The sequence below is a fragment of the Pezoporus wallicus genome, unplaced genomic scaffold (genome assembly GCF_028554395.1).
Source record: "Pezoporus wallicus isolate ANWC-B61680 ecotype Strahan unplaced genomic scaffold, APGP_CSIRO_Pwel_v1 contig_4191, whole genome shotgun sequence".
NCBI lineage: Eukaryota > Metazoa > Chordata > Aves > Psittaciformes > Psittacidae > Pezoporus > Pezoporus wallicus.
In genome coordinates, this window is record NW_026641383.1 from 2,342,369 (window position 1) to 2,359,475 (window position 17,107).

Sequence of the window (17,107 nt, forward strand, 5' to 3'; positions counted from 1 at the left end):
TTATGGTGCTGAACCTTCCCACAAATGTGTGAATGAGGGCCACTGATGGACTTAATTTGATTCCTCTGGGTTTTCTCAAGTAGTGACAGCACCCCAATGCCATTTTTTGTATTAATTTAAGGGTGTCTGGATCCACTCAAAGCAAGGGAGGAAAAGGTTTGCTCACATATTTAGATGAACAAATGAGCTTAAGAAATCCGGGAAAAAGATGCAAAGGGATTATAATGTGTAGCTCTTCAATGTGCTGATTGCATTGCTGTGGAGGAGGAAAGCCAGGTTTCTGCTAGGTTAATGGAAAGGAAAAAGAGCAATAAGGAAAAAAATGGAAGTTGCAGGGGTCCCAGATGGGTCTCATGAAGGGCCTGGACCTACATTCCTTGCACACCTTGATGAAAATCAGGGCTTGGTATTGAAAAATGAAAATCAGAGTTTACAGCAGCGCAGAGCAGATGATGAGAGTGGTACCGTACTTGCAGCCTCACAGCAGGGCAAGAGTGAAACGTCACCCTGCTACTAGATGCTGGCAGGCACACACCTCAAGTAGAAAAACACTATGTCCCAGAGGTCAGAAAACAAGTGGGACATCATGGCTCTGGCATATTAGGTGAAAGGGGTTGTTTTGTTCCTGGCCAACCTCAGGTTGGTTTAAGGAAGAAGACCTTAGAAGGTAGCCAGAGAAGAACGTGAGCCTTTCCCACGATTTGGAGTGAATCCAGTGTCTCCAGGAGCCCTTGTCCTCACGTTGGGTCTTCTTCAGTTCATATTCCCCAAACCTGGCATCATTACCATTCATGCCTGCCATTCTTTTCTTGGGAACCTGCTTTGCTGAACTGGGCCCTACCTCAGCAGAGAACATCTTGCTTTCAGGCTGATCCTTCCTCTCCAGCTAAACAAAATCCCATCTCAGGATGAACAACATTGTCCAAAGAATGCTGGTTTCTTGTAACGGCAAAGCACAGCTCCTGGAGTTTTCAGAGCTTTTCTTCTTTTCCCCTTACCCAGTCTGTAAACAGCATAAATTAGTAATCAAAAAGATACAGCCCTCTGAATCTTTTATGATGGTGTGAGCAAGAGAGAAATTTGCAGACCAAAGGCTCTAATACACACATATTTGTAAAGGTGGTCTTTGTTTAACGAGAACAGGGAGAAGGCTGGAGGCTTGTCCCTGCCCTCACCTGCTCTTTGTGAGTTAATTACAATCTGAGCCGCCTGTCTCAGGGTCTTTCTTCAGGGCACTTCCTTGCACAATACCACAGATCTACAGCAATTATCTCCAAAATCCCTTTTATTCATTAGTTTCAAAACACCCACATGTAAAAGAAGGTGTGCTGGAGTTCCAAGTGACTTGAAATGCTGCTGGAGCACATGATTCTTGATATTTCCTTCTTTCTGCTCATCTGCCAGAGTCAGCATATATACGTGCACGTGTACATACTGTGTACCCTTACTGTATATATTGAGCAGGCAGATCTATGCACGGCCTCTTGCAGCAACAGAGTGGAGGGAGCCCACACTGCACATTAATAACCATGCATCCAGCCTTTATTCCCCCAGTTTAAGAAATCTGGAGCAACCACTGAGATCTTGCTTACAGCAAAGGCTCTCAGCAGACAAATTCTGAACACCCAACCTCTTGTTTTGTCCTCAGTGCAGATGGCAACCTCACCCTCAGAGCAGAAGAGACCTGTGGGTTTCAGATGGACTGAATTAAGCTCGTAGTTTAAGGCCATTTCCAGCAGAAGGGCTGCTCTGCTTCAGCCTGAGGTCCCTTGGCCTGGTAGCTGCCCTGGAATGCCTCAGTAATAGAAACCCAGGGAAAAAAATGGGGCCAGGAAAGCACAATTCATTCCTGGTTACATTGTCTTGTTTCCTAAAATCAATGGCTCCAGGATTTCCTGACCTGGAGATTCCACCTACATCATTAATAACCACCAGTAGACCTCTTCTAATAAGGTTGCCTAATCCCATTATTTTATTTATCTTGAATGAATTTATTCTTCAGGTCTCTTCAGCATCCTGTGCTGATGAGTAGCACAATTTCATTATGTGTTGTGTGAAAAAGCACTTCCTTTTTGTCTTGTCTTTTCAAACTCCCTGCTTTGACCATTTCTGGGTGCCTTCTTGGTTTTGTATTTACTTCTTTCTAGGTTGAAAGAGCTGCATAGTGGGATCTATGGACCAGCAAAGCCCACTTGCAGCTGTCAGACAAGAGGAACTTCAGGTTTTCACCACAAACTACAGAAGGCACTGGTGTGAGAGAGGTGCTCTAACCACTAAGCACATGTACTGCAATCCATGCCAGCTTCCACAATTATGACAGGACCCTGATTTCTAAAAGCTTCCATCGTACCCCTGTGCACAAGACCCTTGAGACAGCACTGACCTACCACAGCCCTGGTTACCGCAAGCTTGGTGGAAAGGATGGGAATTGAAAAAAGCAAGAGAAAAGTAAAACAAAAATAGCCCAATTTGCACACGTTTGAGCCCTGATTCACAAAGAGCTGAAGAGGTGATTCCCTAGGTTAAAAGAAATGAAGCCACTGTTCCCGGTGTCAGGAACACTAGCTTTACGTCAAAATACTGGCAAATGGATGCACATTTGTAAATAACAGTGCTCATGACAGTGCTGAAAAAGCCATTCTCTTGGATATACATGCACAGAGGAGCATCCTCCTCCCTGCTAAGAACATGCAAGTCCACTGCAGAAAAGTGATGCTTTTCCTGAGAATCTCTGAGGGAAGGTCTGGCAATGATGGCATCTGATCAGGGAGAGCTCCCCTGAACATCAGTCTTTTTACACTCTTTAAAGGTTGGATGAAGTTTACATCCTTTAGTTCATCCTTTAAAAAGGACTGTCTTATTTTTTTTTCTTCAATTGGATTAATAATAATAATAATTGGATTAATAATAATAATTGGATTTAATTGGATTCTTTCTCCAAGAAAGAGGAAAGAGTTGGGGATGCAGTGGGAGAGGTTTGGTAGTTTAATGGAAAGGGAATAATGGCAGAACTGGAAGTCTTCCTGATTTTAAACTAAACATTGATGTATAGAAGACTAACTGTATTATTTTTCTTTGTTCTCTCGCCCCAGTAGATATTTTTCTCCCATGCATCTGATTGCATTGCTTTGCTCAAGTTAAGTGTGATTTTCCTGAAAACCAGACTTCAGTCACTTTCCAAGTAAGAAGAAATCGTACTGGCTGCAAAGGTATCAATATTTCATCGGGTCTTTGTTCAGCACTGGTTTTAGCTTTTCTTAATGGTGCACTTTACCAGGCAGCTTTTTCATACATCATTAAACAGCAGCTATAGCACTTGTGCCCTGTTTCTGATTTACCGTAGATAGTAATGTTTAAGATCACATTAAACACCACACATGCTCTCAGCTATTTGAGCAACATCAGAGTAATGAACAGTCAATAGTCTTACTAAATTAGTACCCTTTGGAGCTCTTGTTACTGAATCAAATAAGTATCCTTGGTCCTCTGGTGAAGGCAATTCTAATGTGAAATAATGAATTTAGTGTCTAATCAAAACTTAGGGGCTCCTTTTCCCTTCTGACTTTCACAAGTAAATTATATAAATTATGTAGAATAGATCTAATACTTCCAGCACCCAAGTCCTGCAAGACGTTGCTGAATAATTACCATGAGTAACTGGGATGCCACGGTCCAGCTGCATGCTAATAAAACCTGTGAGAGAGATGAAGGTGGAAGAGCTGCTCTGGGGTTACAGACCTCAAACAAGAAAATAGGGTCTGTGTTCAGTTTCCAGTTCTGTCAGAGGGTCTGGACAAAATGCCGTGTAACCTATTTGTACCTGTGCCTCCTCTCTGCAATATGAACATAACCACTTCCTAATCCTGATCTGATCTATTCAGTACCTGTCTAGAAACACGGGAAAAGGTTTTTACTCAGTAGGTGCCCAGCACCACCAAATCCTCACCATTGATGTCTAAAAATCTTGCTGTGATTAACTGCAAGAGTTCTCTTAACTAGAAGGAAATAAGAGGTGGGAATCAAGATAAAATACAACTAATCAGTAAGTAACTTGCAGACTCCGGCCAAGGTTTTCTAAACACAGGAGCATGGCACTCACCTCCCTGAACCTAAGCATGAAGCACGTTTTCACAGTTGCCAATCCACACTGGATTCCACATTACTGCTACCCAAGTATATATGCAGATACCCAACTTCCCATTCCTTTTTTATTTTATAACTCATAAGCCCTATATAGGCATGAAGAGCTATGCGTTTGCACTCATCTCCATAGAAACAATACAGGACTCTGAAAGAACAAACCGTACCTTATAATCTAGGAAGCAGATGCTTTAGGAAAGCTGTGCCATTGGCCTATGGGACAATAACAGAGGTAATAGAATTTATGCTAAATTTAGAGGAAATTATGTTTTCTCTTCCTTGTCTTCTATTTGCAAAATGTATCACCTACCAATAATGTCATTAGCCTTTTAAAGCGCTCTACGGCTCCTTGCAAAGAAAGCACTGTATTTTTGTAATGAAAATTTATGTTTCAGAAGAACAGGTCTGTGATGCAGCCTCAGTGTTCTTTACAAGTCACTGTTCCTATTCTTAACACTATCACTCTCTTAATCAGGATGACCTGGTCTTACATAAATAAGAACATGGTGTGAGGGTTGTATTTAAAGGCTCACTATGCCTGAGCAGTTTTTCAATTTATCATAAAATATTTTAAAGTTCTGTGGGAAGTGCTTTCACTTCTAGAGAAAGAATTACAAATCTCTGAGTTAGGCTCTATATACCTTTTGAAAATCCTCTTATCTGCTTTCCACCTGGTCCCAGCAGATGACAAACAGGACTACAACGGTGGCCTCTCTTAAGCCCATCTCTCAAATGTTGAACTCCAAAATAGAATGAAGCATGAGACATCTCATTCAAGCTTTGGGGGTTCCTTATAAAGTTCATAATACACACTTTCATCAAAGGCAGTGAAGTTCTCCTTTTGTGTAATACTCCAATGTAATACTCCAACTTTACTTGTGAGATGCTATTAGGGCCACAAATACTTTGACCCTCATTACCACCCACCTCCTCCATAGTTTTCAAAGGGAATTTTCATTGAGGTTGGGCACCTAGCAAACCTGGACATCACTGGAAATCCCAGCCTAGTTAATGGTTCTGAAACACACAAGATGATTACCTCCAGTGTAAGCGCCTAAACATCCCAGTTTCATATTTCACCTAAACAGTCAGGAGGAAGTCCACAATGATTCTTGGAAGCCTCGACAACTACTTTATTCTCTGCATAAGGCATAATGTCTCTTCCAACCAGTTTTGCTCCTTAGATTTCATGTGTTTTTCTCCAAGAGTTTCATCCAGAGACTTTAAAAGATTTGTTCCACATGTAGGTATTATAACATCAACTGGAAGAACCACTGTGCAGAGTTGCCTGTCTCCCCTTATACAGCAAAATATAGCAAGTTGAAATTTTTTCCCCAAAAAACTTTACATTTCCTTTTGCAAAATGCTTCTATTCACATTTTAATCTCTCCATCTCTTTTTAAAGGAATCTCTTCTCTGTAGTCATTTAAAACTGGCAGTTCTCTATGAAACTAAACAACAAGTATTAACCAAAACCAATTGCGTTTTTCCTTGCCTTTGCAACAGCAGGGTCAAAACACTGTCATGACCAGTTGTGTGCGCTTGTGCATGGTGGGGTGGTGCTAAAGAGGATTTAAAAGAGAAGAAAACAAATCATTTCTCAACCAGCCTGTCTAGACTGTTTAGCCAAAACCCCACTGCAACGTAGGTGTGTTCACTTCTTGGCAGTAACTGCCCTTTAAGTTGTAGCTTATGAAGAGACTGGTGGTATTAATGCTTCCCGAGATGCTTCACTGTACATTTCCCTTGGAACCAGAAGTGGTACAGATGGATTAGCACAAGAAGATGTTTCTGCAGAACAGCACAGCCTTGGCAGCACACCGTGACTATGCAGCTGCACCAGTAGCGGACCTGGGCAACGATTATTGCAGGACACCATGTGCAGCATGAGGTCCAGGACTGCTGTGCTACAGCCCAATGCAGCTTGCTCAGAGATTCAGTTTAAAACAATCATCAGCAGCCACAGGCTTTCTCCCAGAATGCTTCCAAGTCAAGAGGAAGATATAATTGATTACAGCAGGCTGCGGATAAAGCCAACACAGAGGAAACAGAACTGATACTTATCATAAATAAGGAGGTTGTTTTTCTTTCCTGCCTTTGATTGATTTTGTCATTTGCTTGTGATTCCTTACTATTTTCTCCTGTACAAGGCTTAACTAGAAAGCCTCGAAGACAGCAACTGATCAGGAATCATGCTTGAATGAAGAGAATTACTTTGATCTTTTCCACCAGCCCTTGTTTTTTTTTTGGGATCTTAAAACAACGATGATTCCAAACCCCTTCTCATGCCCACATCCTGCAAAGATATACACCTTTAACTTTGCAAGCAGTTGTTTGTCAGTTCTGGATTCAATGGGCACGCAAAACAGCAGCACTAGTCTTTGCATGTTTGGGGCCTTGAGGGCTCACAGTTCTATTAACAGCAATAATTAGCACAGACTAATACACAAAGAAAGTTTGGTTTCATTTCCTTTAACTGTAAAAACAAACAAACAATCACTAAAAATACCCTTTCCTACATGAAGGTCTCATTCTTTTTCAGGGATCTCCCAGAGCCACTTGCACTCTCTGAAGGCTGCGGTTCCTGGCAGGCAGAACATCGATTGTGAATCCCCTTGGCTTATGCAGGCATGCAGTTCATTGGAGAGAATGCAAGAGGTTTCCTAACCTTCACCAGTAGGAAGGTTCCAGTTTCCTTCATCCTAACACATAAATCCATATTTGCTCTTCATCTGACAAGCCTGTGAAGGGTTTATATATCCTTACAGGACTATCCAAGGTTCTACACGTCTCTCATCCTGCTTAGCAATCCCAATTGTACACAACACTTAAAGTTTCAGATCCATCAACCTGTCATCCCTGCTATCCACATGCAGAGAGGTTTTGGCTCAAGTTTTAAGTTTATGAGCAAGATTAAATCAGTGCTAACATCGGGTTCACATTTAGTTCTTTAGAATAGCCATGTTCTTGCAGGATTCTGACCTCAGCAAGACAAGAACTCTCAGAGATGAGCTCCTCTCATGAAGTTTCCAAGGTCTGTAATGGGTGCAAATCTCCTAGGACACATCCTAATGATTTATCCCATCTTTCAAATACATGACAGAGCACAGAGGATTCTGGTTGTGCTGCAGAAATACACATTAACAAACCTAAAACTCCTACCCCACAAATTGCAGGGAAGTACTTAATATGGGGGAGTCAGGCCCATTCCAGTTCTAAGGTACAAAAGCTTTCCAGGAGAGTGTGATATATTAGAAGATACAGCACACTTTTCTTTATCGGCTATGAAAGATTGCATGAGATTTAATATTCCTTTTTATTACTGGTTGTAAAATGTTGTTCAAAAGCTTAATAAAAAGCAAAATCTAAAAAAAAAAAAGGAAAAGAAAAGGTACTTCTGAGCCAAGTTCATCCAAAGTCTAAGAGAGACATCTGGGAGGTTACTGCAAATACTTTACAGCAATATTCATTCATCCAGTTTTAAAGGAATTGGATTCAATTACGTTTTCACCTTTTTCATGTTTTCTTCCTGTTAGTGTTCTAGGGAACTGTGCTTTCAGAGGGAATAACCCCTAATGAAGCCCTGAAGAACTCACGTAGAAAGAGTTCTAAGTACACTGGCCATGAATATTCAAACTAGATGCCTGCTCCTAAATGCCTTGTTTATCCAGTCAAAGACAATTGACACTTCATAGCCTGTTTGTCCAGTCAAAGCTAAACAACAGACCTTGAACACGAAGCACATGCAGGGAACAAGGAACAGATCCCTGATTACTCAGGGAGCAGACACACTTGGGAGAGCGATGGTGGCAACTTTTGCCTGTCCCTGCCCTGCTGATGCAAATGGGAATATCACTGCTGATGTCTGTGGAAAGGGATTATACCTTCAGGAACAAGAAACAAAGAGGCATAATAAATAAATGGTTTATGCCTAATATTTAGCAAAAGCCAAGTTGAGGCATGTGTGGCAAAATCTACAAGCTGTGCATTCAGCCTGCGCAGCCAAAGGCAGCTGGCTGTGCAAGCAGGAAACACTCCCATATGCATCTCTGGCTACAGAACATGGCCCACTTGCCCACATTATAGCTTGCTTGGGGACTCCTACACTACAGTGGGTGTTTATGTTCTTATTTTAAAGGTGCATCCACTGGTAGAAAGCCCTACCCCTCCTTCACTCAACTCCAAGGAGGAGCCAGGCTCATGTAGCTGTGACGCATGCAGCTGAGCAAGTATCCACGCAAGCTTTATAGCCACATGTGTAACCTTTCAGGGCACTACAGTTTCTTGCCAGATTGTGAAGATGGAGGAAATAATGCACTGCACATGCTCAGGTCTCAGCAGCTGAATGTACACACATAGGGGATGTCAGTACAAAGAGCCAGATTCTCCAGCTGCGGTGTATCAGCCCAATTCCATGTGAGGGTTCCCCCGTTTTCAATCTGGCCCATGAGAGCTTACAAACAAGGTTCAGAATCATTTCCTGAGCTCAGACTGTTTACCCTCCTGATTGGAACAGGGGCGGATTGAATTAACCAGAGAAGGAGATTTAAATGTTGTTCAGTTAATGAAATAAACCTCTATCTCACAGGTTCACATACTTCTAAAGGCATTTTTGGAGGCTGTTGTCCAAATCGGTATTTTCACTTCCTGTGGTCTGGGTAGAATATCTGATTTGAAGAAGCTATCGTAAACACAAGAGAAAATATGTAGGGAAAGGTTGTCCTGTTGGGATCAGCCACTTTGCAGCACAGACCAAACCAACCTCAGAAGTCAGCTAGACTATGCTGGCTACAAGAAGGGTCCCTGGAAATTGTCTGACAAATGAAGGCAGAAACCCCTCCATTCCCTAAACAGTCCTCATGAAGGACTGACTATTAGGGATGAATGACTTTAGAGAAGGTTGGGTAAGAAGGAAAGACACAGGTACTACGACAGCTGTGCACTATTTCAAAATCTTTTAAATGGAGAGTATCTACTGCTACCACATCCATCACATTTAGGCTTTCAAAGCACCTAAACTAGGCTGCTGCTCTGATGAGCCTTCTGGGCAAGCCGCCTTCTTTCTGCCCTTCTGCTGTACACACCCCCTTTTGCACCAAAATATGGATAAAAGCTGGCTAACAGCCTGGAAAATATAGCATCAGCTTAAGTTAGTGCTGTATCTCTTCCATCAGCTGGACAGATCAAACAGATATTACTGGACAACTGATTTCTGTTAGCAAAGATAGTTTAATGCAGGTTTGCATCCCTCCTCCTTTATCCTTAGATAAATGACATGACAGAAGGGAAAATTGCTTCCTGTCCTCCAAGAAAACCTAATGGGAGGAAAAAAAATCGAATATGCTCATATCATTGCCAATAGCTGTATTAACTTCAGTTGAAGCAATATGTTCTGGATGAAAGGGACAAGAGATAAAAGTAAGCAGAGATATTACCCCTCCATCTCACGGCAGATGGGCAGATTCTTCTCTCAACATGTTCTGCTGAAAGCAGTGGGCATGTCTGCAGCCCAAGCGCACAACCTCAACAAAGAGTGGGGGTCTGATTCGCCTCGCCAAGTCTGGGTGCCTACAGTATTAGATATTAATACAGATAATTAACCTCTGAGCAAGCTGAGGAGACTTACTAGGATGAGGTGACAGGACACCTCACCCTAAAACAGGCATCTGTACCAGGTTGGATCAACCCCATAGTTCCTTGGCTATGAAAGAAGCCGAGACACAACATCCCCATATAAACTTCTATAACAACCGTGCTCAAAGGCAGGCAAGATGAATGCTATGACAGGTATTAATCAGGGATGGAGTTAATGCTCAAAGATTAATCTGCAAATTTTGAGCACTGTCATTTATCACAATTACATTCAAAGACGGCACACCTAAGAAGTATTCCATGTTTTTTATTCCTAAAATAGAAATTAAGAAGAAACTCTTCCCAGACTTTGCTTTAGGAGTTTTACTTCTGCTCCCTCTTACTTCTGGCTTGGCCAGAAATAACTTCCTTTTTTCTTGTGATGCCTACTTAACCCCTCTTATGATGTCGCTGCTTTTGACAATGTCAACCAGTGAATGAATATGGCTCCTAATATTCTGACACTCCAGGTTATTCCCAGAGGTAGCCAAGAAAAACAAATAGATATAAAGTATTTAAAAACATAATTGTGACTGTATTCTCAGGCAGTAGGTCTCTAGCTCATTGCAGAAATAGGCTGATACGCTACACCAGTACTTTCCAGCATGGAAAACCAGTGCAAAAGTAGCAACCTGAGCTGCTAGGTTGGTTTCTTTTTTCCCTGTCTTTAAATTCTAAATGTTCCTATCTTGTATTACTCAAGTCCATTTTCACCATGTCAGCCACCCCCTTGAAGACAGCCAATTTCACTATTTTGCTCGCAAGAAGCAGAACTGTCTGATTTCATCCCAATTTCATTTCCTCCAAAAATGAAGAATTAAACCCAGGAGTGATTTGTGTCCAGTGGCTTCCTGCTAGAAATGCAAAGTATTTGTAAGCTTGGACAATGACTGCTAAAAGCAGCGGGCCAGATTCACCTTGGCACTGCTCTATTTCTACGCTGCCATAATAGCACTTTAATCAACAAGCAGAACTGGCATAAAGCACTGATGCATCAGGCCCATCATATAGAGTACACCCACTTAATCAGGTAATCAACTTAATCAGGACACTTCCCAAGGAACCAAATTAAGCCTAATGACACCAAGTGGCAAGGACTGCTGCTTAATTGGGATAGTAATTCTGCTTATGGTAATTGGGATGCCTGCAGGTGATTAAACAGTACTGAGCTAAGAAGAGACAATCTCTGTGATGCTCAGAGCCTGTCAGTGATTTGTCTTTCCTCAAAAGCCTCTATCAACAGTGGATCAGCAAAACAAAACTTTTATAATCCTCTCATTTGGGCGCTCTTTGAATAGAGCATTTCAAGAGGGAAACAGGTACATGGAAGCAAAAGGGGAAAACACCTTATAGATTCCTTAGGTTAGTCCAAATCTGACACTATGGCTAATACCAAAACACCCCACCAAATAACACAAACAACAAATAAATGAAAACAAAATCAATATATACTGGCAGACCTTTGCCTGTAGCTGATGTTTCACAGCACAGCAAGAGTTCAGTGAAATGGAAATGCTCAGACTCAGGCAAAGTGAGGACTTCTTACATATTAGACACATGTGAGGAGCAAAGGAGGGGACCCAGAACTGCTACCCAACCTATTTTATAGCACAGAAATGAATGATTTGCAAAGTACAAATAAAGAGATGGAAAACAGCAATTTAAAAACACTTCTTGTAAAAACGCCTTATTTTAAACATCTCTAATTGCTATCCAGAGTAGGCATGAGATGTTCTAAAGTTAAAATCTGCCCTTCCTTTGAAATAGCTGTTGGAAATCATAAAGTTCTTCTGGAACTAGGCTGCTGATACAACAGCAGCCTCCAGAGTCATTGCACCAGGCAGAGAGGAGCAGTGCTTTCAGAGCCCATACTGAAATGACCGTTTTAACATGCTTTTTCCTTTCCAGTGGTCACTTCGGACCATGCACTTAGTCAACATGAAGGGTCTTGCACAGGACTCCATTTAGGAAAACATGGGGATGAAGTGCAGTTTCTTTTACACAGCTCGTTTATTTGCAAAATGGAAAATGCCTTGGTTTGTTTTGCTTTTCCTCATTCTCTCTTACAATGTTTGTCTCACCACCAAAACTGCACACAGTTATGGCATGTTTATAACTCCTTTCTTTGCAGTTTTACACCAAGATACACCCCTGCTACTTCTCCTGTTCACCCATCCAAGGCAGTAGACAGTAATGCTCCCTGGCACAGAGTGCTTGGAGAGCACTCCTGCATCAAGAGCTGCTTGTCCTTACTGCCATCCTGAGCAAAGGATGCTCCTCAAGCCCTCTGCCCTCTAAGATGTACCCAAGTAAAGAATAACATTTTTTTTTTTTTACTTTGGAGTAAAGAAAGGCCTATCCAAACTAAGATTTGCACCCACGTCTCTCCAAAATATGCATGTGAAAAGGGAGAGTTTGGAGTATGAGGTTGGTGACCACAATAGTGGTCTTATCCACTCACGTGCATTCAGAAACAACAAAGAGTGAACTAGGAGCTGAAGGCAATGGCAGTCAGAAGGCAGGGACCCTGTGCTACTTTTGCCTTTGACAGGTGTGATCGCCTCCTCATAACCAGAGTTCACCACTGAATTGGAGCCAAGGAACCAGATAAAGGATGCTTTTGGACTGCTTGCTAATGGCAGCCCACATGAATTTGCATGTGCATATGTATATGTATATGTGTGTTACCTGGTTTCCATGGCAACCCAGGGAAATCCTCACACTGCATTAATATTTGCCAATCATCTCGCTGTTGGGGCTTGAAGGTGTCCCTCATATGCAATACTCCACTTTTCCTTCAGAAAGGCAGATCTGCATCCTACTGCTTGGCTATTTTTTTTTCCTGGGCTTTGCTATGTCTTTCATCACATACTTCATGATTCAGTATGCTCAATATACACCTGTAAGTTTTCACGTAAGCTGTTCTTTACATGATGCTTAGTACCGAATATTACAAAGGATAACTCGGTCCTACCTCTCTGAGCATTTAATCTACTTGCTCCTGATTTATTGCCTTGTCATGTTATTAGCTTCATTAGAGGAATGAAACAAGTGTGTGCGCAGTGTGAGAGTAGAGGAGAAATTCAGATTCCAGTTTGCCTTTATCCAGTTGTAGAAATTCCTGAAAAAGGGAAAGAGAATGAAGCCCTAAAAGGTGAATTCTTAACACATCCAAATGGACAGACCTCTGCCCGTTTGTGCTTCTCAGATTCAGTCTACACACATGAAGTTCCCCAGAGGACTGCCAACAGGGAACAGCTCTGACATGCTTCCAAAGCTACAGCATTTGTGTTTCCTGCTTCCTACTGAGCACTCCAGCAGGAATTTCCCCTTCATTTCCTGACAGTTCCACCAGGCTTCAGGAAGCAACCAGCAATTGCAAAGCTTAATTGCTCTTAACTAAAAATCCTTCAGTATGGTCAGAGTGGCTAAGAGAGCACCACTGCAGTTGTGGTTGTTGGGAGATGCAATTTGCCATGTGAACTCATGGTCTCGGCGCTCCCATTCCCTCCTGCTCTCTGCTTTTGCCTGTTTCGCATCACGCCCGATGAAGCCAAAAACTTGCTCAGCAGTTGCTGGTGAGCCCGGCGAGATGACCCCCTCCCCCATTAGCACTTACAAATACAATAAATAAGTTCTAATAAATATATCTTCAAATCAAAACCATTTTGAGTTGCTTAACTGAGTGCGTATCTAGTCCTTTGTACACATATTTGTACAAAGTGTTGCCTGTAATTTTAAAGATGCTTGCCTCAGGGAGGTTTCGTTTTTCCATTGAAGTCCCCTTGATTTACTGTACGCAATATGTTACAGCTTCCTTATTTGCTCCTTTGGGACAGTTACTGACAGTAAATCTCTATTAAAATATTCTTCCATATGGTTGCATGAAAATTTTATTGCAGTGAGCCTGAGGCTGAAGGTCACAGCTGAGTAGCTGCAGTTAAGTATTGCAGTCTATGGACTCTGAGGTACATCTGTTCTGGGAGCTGGAGCAAAATTAGAATTTTACTGTCAATAGCAGTTCTCCAAAACTAGTTCCATTTGTTTACCATCGCAGGCCCATAGCAAGGCAATACCCGCCATCTATGTGTTACAGGCCGCTGTGGCTCCATGATTTAGGTGTTCAGCTCTGATCCAAAAACTACAGAACCTGGAGGTCGCTGGAGAGAGTCCCTAATGTATATTTCATTTATGAGACATGAAAATTTCATTCTCTCTCACGTGACTTGACTCTATCGCTTGCTTACACGCTTTTTGGCGTGGGCTTCCCTGCTCATTGAAAGCTGTTTTGGGGCAATACAGTGCAGAAACTTTATAAATGATACAGAAGTATGATTCTTAATCGACTACTTGCAAGCAAACGGCCAGCTACAGAGCACTTTGCTGTTGTCCACACAACCAGGTCGAGAAACACCCCCATAATGTTATCAGACCATGCGGTTTGGGTGCTCTCGATCTGCTGGTACATGGGTTAGGCTTCTGTTGTAGAAATACCCCAGATTTGTAAAACTTGGAAAGCTGCTTGAAAACAACGTTCCGCTGTGGAGGACCGCAGAGTACCAGGGTGTTAGATTGCTCTAAACATTACATTTAGCAATTGCCGCCAGGGTCAGCCAAATGTTAATCTACTGCTTGTATTTGTTTGAAATAAAAAAGGAAACATCTAGGCATACTTCTAGGCCCATCTTGTTTAGCAATATGACATCTATCAGAATGGCTCCGAGCCAAACCAGGCCTTTCCAATATGCGGCGTAATTTGGAATTTCTAAAAGAGAAATCAAACCTAAAATGCATCTGTGATTTTAACCTCCGTTAACAACATTTTTTAAAAGGTTACAGCATCCAGTTTGATGGCATTGTGGAAAACTGCCAGCTGAGAGATCTGAGAAGGTCAGGAATGGAGTGAATTTTTGAGACACTAAAGCCTGTTAGAGAAATGCAGTAATCTGGAGAACAATCAGCAGAGGTCCAGTCTCCTGGGGACCTGTACTGAAGATGCCATAGAAGAGGATCTCATCACTGGTAGCACTTGTCTTGACCTTCTGGGATGGAGGCAATTTTCTGAATGCAGGCACTAGACAGGAGAGCTGGCAGAGGAGGAGGTGGGGAAAGTGTGATTTATACCATCTATTCTCAGACAGTAACCTCCAGTGAAACTTGGGTCACTGTTGAGAAGCAGTTTCTCAAACAAGGAGATGTGATGACTGTTTCATACCACCTTTGTATGGGCTGAACTAGCCATTTTCTGAACCAAAAGATGAACACCACTGCACGCATGGCATCATCCTAAATTCACACTGTTACAGTATATCTGGACGCAAGGGTATCTTGGAAGCCTACAGGATTTTTTTTTATGTCGGGGTTGGTTTTTTTTACAACAGCTATTTCTAGATTGATGTCCGTGCAAGAATGCACTTTCCCTGCAAGAACAGCATCTAAAACCAGGCATGGCATACACAGCAAATGTTAAATAGCTAGAATTTCAGTTTCCAACCTCGCTATTAACTGCTGTCTTAAAATCTTATACGAGTTAACCAACTGTTGGCTCTCCACCGAAACTGCAACACATTTCCACATCCAGAATACACATATGGCACATAGGGAAGTCATCTTCTTTTCTGGTGGCCAAGCTATAGAGGCATGAAGAGTGGTTTGGCTTGGTGCCTTATTAAATGAAGAAGAAGATACTCTTAGAACTGGGAATCAGTTCTCCAATAGTATGTGATAGGTCTTATCATAGGGACAATAACATGATTCAATCAAAAGCAAGTTTTGAGCTGGGAAGGTGCAGTTTTTAACCAACCACCTGGCTACCAGTTACTGGTTCATTATGTGTCTCAAATGATACAGAAATGTATCTTGCAATGAAGAACCTATGATAGTTTTACAGCTAAGAGTTAATGCTAATTAGATGTTTTGTTACTCACAGGCTTAAATAGTTCACTTGGATCTTATTTTTTAAAGTAGGACAGTCATAAACTTGCCATAATGTTTTACCAAAACAGACATGTACTATGAGGAAGTGGAACAAATTCCCCACCACTCTCTCCCACGCCCTGACAAGCTGATAAAAATGATATTAGGTGATTAAATGTAGAAATAAAAAAAAGGAGGCAGACATAATGATAAACTGTAATGAAGTCAATCAAACTGCTGGCAGACTCCTTGGTGAATATGCCACCTGACGACTTGTACTAAGATGCAGGCAATGCCCCCAGCTCTTCTCCGATTAGATAGCAGCCCCTGGTATTCACACTGAACATCGCCTCCCATTCATTAATTGGCTTGATGGAAACTAGCACTCTTGCTATAAGGACAGAAAACACCCATTTCATATATGTGCATCTGAGGAGAGAAAGAAAAAATAAAGGAACAACTTACAGTCCTCTAAAAAATACACAGTAATACAAGCTTAATGCTCTTGAATAAATCCTGTCTCATTTGCAGGTTGGGACTGGACTCAAACCCACCAGTCTCATCTAAAACACATAAAGGCTTTGCTTCTGTTTAGCTTGAGAGGAATGCATTTCAAGTTTTGATATTGAAATACAGGAATCTGTATCAGAAAAGGTCCCATCTCACTGAGTACCAGCATAAGGTAAAGAAAAAGAAGTTTCTAAAGTCGTATTTTAAGGAAAAGAGAACTGACAGGAGAGCCAATGTTATATCCCGTTGATGACCAAAATTCCATTTAGTGTTTATGAGTATCAACAAGTCCAGAGCTGGAGCAATCCTCACTCTGGTCACTGGTCGTATTCCCATGACTTCACATCACATCAGCACCACATGCAGAATACGCACAGTGGTCTTGACTCTGCAAAGCCATCTGCACATATGCTGCACATAAGCACCTGCCTTGTCCCCAGGACTTCTCAAAGCAAAGCACACGGTTAAACATTTAGAGTCTCAGATGTGGCTGATGTCTGTGCCTCCAGTGCTGCCTCTGTCCCTACACAGTACAGGCTGCAGGAGCCTGTTAGGCCTCTGTGCAAGTATTCACTGTGCATAAAGTAATTACAACATGACAGGATCCTTAACGGCTATTAACACAGCCTTACAGAGCAGAATAACCTCATCTTACAGCTACCTCCCCCACCTCCCAGATACAGCTTTCTGCTAACTTGCAGGATAACATTTGCCATGAGCTATGAGTAAATTCTGCTCTTTGCAGGATCTTTAAAGCTAGCTCAGTACAAAGGTCTCTGCTATCCCCTATGCATATGCCCATAGACCCATGTTTTTCTCACTTCATCCGCAAGTCTTTTTACACAACAGTGCCATAGTGTGCTAGCCTCAGGGAGGGGAAAAGCCCCATCCCTTTTTAAAATTACCCACT

At 42.0% G+C, this 17,107-nt stretch overlaps 1 long non-coding RNA gene across 2 annotated transcripts in view; it reads right to left on the bottom strand.

Moving 5' to 3' along the window:
• Nucleotides 1–16,111, bottom strand: part of LOC130606812 (uncharacterized) — a 48,447-nt gene extending 32,336 nt beyond the window's left edge. Inside the window, exon 1 of one of the 2 annotated variants that reach the window (XR_008974062.1) lies at nt 15,953–16,111. This is a non-coding gene — a long non-coding RNA (uncharacterized LOC130606812). Of the gene's footprint in view, nt 1–6,452; nt 6,592–15,952 lie in introns of those variants that run through there. The other variant, XR_008974061.1, reaches the window with a different exon arrangement.
• Between the last annotated feature and the right edge of the window lie 996 nt (nt 16,112–17,107).